At 42.2% G+C, this 2,997-nt stretch overlaps 1 pseudogene; it reads right to left on the reverse strand.

Annotated features, from left to right (window-relative positions):
- Positions 1-1,519: 1,519 nt before the first annotated feature.
- On the reverse strand, positions 1,520-1,907 carry LOC110286256 (CCAAT/enhancer-binding protein gamma-like; annotated as a pseudogene).
- Between the last annotated feature and the right edge of the window lie 1,090 nt (positions 1,908-2,997).

The raw sequence follows: 2,997 nt of genomic DNA on the forward strand, positions 1-2,997 counted from the left end.
CTCCTCCCTACCCCTCTGTCTCAAGGAGGATGTCCCCACCCACTCCCCACCCCAGCAGGCCTCTAAACTCCCTGGGACCTCCAGTCTTTTGAGGTTTTGGTGCATCTTCTCTGACTGAACCGAGACCCAGCAGTCCTTTGCTGTATATGTGTTGGGAGCCTCATGTCAGCTGGTGTATGCTGCCTGGTTATGTCTGAGAGATCTCAGGGGTCCAGTTTAATTGAGACTGCTGGTCCTCATACATGGCTGCCCTCCTCTGCTTCTTCCAGATTTTCCCTAATTCAACCACAGGGGTCAGCAGCTTCTGTTCATTGATTGGGTGCAAATATCTGCATGTGACTCTTTTAGCTGCTTGTTGGGTCTTTCGGAGGGCACTCGTGATAGTCCCTTTTTGTGAGCACTCCATAGCCTCTGTAATAGTGTCTCATGTCTTGAGCCTCCCCATGAGCTGGATCTCACTTGGGACCTGTCTCTGGAACTTCTTTTCCTCAGGCTCCTCTCCATTTTCATCCCTGTAATTATTTCAGACAGGAGCAATTATGGGTCACAGATGTGACTGTGGGATAGCAACCCCATCCCTCACTTCATGCCCTGTCTTTCTGATGGAGGTGGGCTCTATAAGTTCCCTCTCCCTACTGTAGGGCATTTCATATAGGGTTAACAAGACTTTCAAAAGTCATTCTACAGTTTCCAAAGCCTTACATTTACCTATACCCCAAAGCTAGCTTCCTGAAACTTTACAGAGAAATATATCAAGCTAATCATCATTCCCACTTGAGTAATAAAGTCCAAACACCAACTAACACCTGTGTTCAATGTGAAACAACTTGTGTGTGCTAACAATCTCATTTACAAAGGTAAAAGCAATGCATGAACTCATTTGTATGTTCTGATTTGAAACACTGAGCACTGACTTCCCTATAGCTTTTTAAAGTCCTAGAACTGGTAACCAAAATTTCCACAGGAACATCCATTTGTAAAAGCTGGGATTTCTTTACTTCACCTAAAGTCATTTTAAAAAATGTGTACATGTTGGGAGAAAAGTGCCAAATATGCTAACACAGGTTTATACTATCTATAAAATGGGACCAAATTATTATGATTGGTTTCTGTAGCCCTAGAATTTACCATACACAATTTAGAATAAAATCACAAATTGAGGAACACCGAGGGAATTCAGCTTTTCTTAATCCAAGGTATTGTCTCATTAGAACCCAAAACCTTCTATAGGACCTTAGGTTTTCCTATTCCTACAAAAGAAGTGTTTCTGAGGAAGTGAGGACTTACAAAGAATATTAAAGTTCAAGAATTTTGTTTTAACCATAAACCTTAAGTTTTCTATTAGTGCTTTAAAAAAATCCATTATCATTTAAGACAAGATAAATTGCATGACTAATCAGCTGAGCCTAGAAAATAACCTCCAATGGAACGATACCGAGTTCAGTCACTGAAGCAAGGGGTGCAGGGTGGTCACACCTGTCATGTTCAAGTCTCAAAGCCTTGGAGCATGGAAGGATATCTACTGCCCTGTGTTATCAGAATTTGTCGTTGTAGGTTCCATGCTGATGGGCTGCACGCATGTGCAAGACACAAATCTTTCAGTACACTTAATTCCTTTGTCAGCAACTTAATTTTTGAGCAGGTTTACTCTTTGCAGTGTATCTTGAGCTTTCTGCTTGCTTATTAACAGGCTGTTTTTCTCAGCCATATCGGTATTCCTCACTATTTCAATCGATAGGTGAGCTCTTTTTTCTTTGCTTGCTTGGAGGCACAGCTTTGCCTCCTGCACCAGGCCCAGCAGGCAACACCTGAGGAACTTGCTGTCAGCCCCTGGCATGTGCGTGAGTATGAATGACACTTGTTCCATTCACTCCTGGAGTAGTGGCTGTCTGTGACATCTTGCTCATTTGGACATCTTCCTTTGCCAACACAGAACATGAAGAAATCAGAGCAATGCGATCCGAGTAGGCCACACTCAACTGCCAAAAAAATCTTTACATGTACCTGTGCCTCCGGCCATCTGGAACACCTGCCCCCAGACAGCCTCCACTCTTGATTGAAAATGCAAATATTGAAAACTCTAGTACAAACCATAATACATGTATGAGGAAAGAATAGTATATCTTTGTGAGTACTCAGAATACTGTGAGAAAATAAATACATGAACAAAACATTTCAAATTTCCTGTAGCTATGATACAATGGGGGAAATGTTGCAAAGTAAAATCAAGGAAATATGGCAATATTCACAAAGAAGTAGTCCAAGATCTCAAATATTTGGTGTACAATTCTGCATAATCTGTTGGTAAAACTCAAAGGCATGACCCCCAAGTGACTGATCACAGGTGAGGCTTTGAAGAAGCAATTGAAATATGATCTCTCTCTCTCTCTCTCTCATCCTTCCAATCCTCCTCCTTTCCTCTGCTTCCATTCCTTCCTCTTTCTTCTTCCTATCCTACTCCCTCACCCCACCTCTGTGTGTGTGTCTCTATCTCATCTCAAATGTGTGGTAGTTTGAATAAAAATGGCCCCATAGGCCCATTGGGAATGACATTATTAGGAGGTGTGGACTTGTTAGAAGAAGTGTCTCAGTAGAGGTGGACTTTGAGGTTTCAAATGCTCCAGCCAGGTACCTTGTCATCCTCTCTGCTGTTTGCTGATCCAGCAATAGAAGTCTCAGCTCCTTCTTTAACACCATGTCTTCCTGCATGCCTATGTTTCTGCCATGATGATAATGGACTAAATCTCTAAAACTGTAAGTTCAGAGTTGCCAGGGGCATGGTGTCTCTTCCCAGCAATAGAAAACCTAACTAAGATATTACCTCCATATCTCCTTTCCTCATTATGATGGCTGAGCAGTGAGCAGCTTTGTCAGACTGTATTCTCTTTAGCATGATGCCTTGCCTCAACAGAAGCTAACAGAAATGAAGCCAAGCAACCCTAGAGTTAATCCTCTGAAGTTATGAGCCAAAATAAACCATTTCTCTATTGAATGGTT

The sequence above is a fragment of the Mus caroli genome, unplaced genomic scaffold (genome assembly GCF_978045245.1).
Source record: "Mus caroli unplaced genomic scaffold, Mus_caroli_1 scaffold_5, whole genome shotgun sequence".
NCBI lineage: Eukaryota > Metazoa > Chordata > Mammalia > Rodentia > Muridae > Mus > Mus caroli.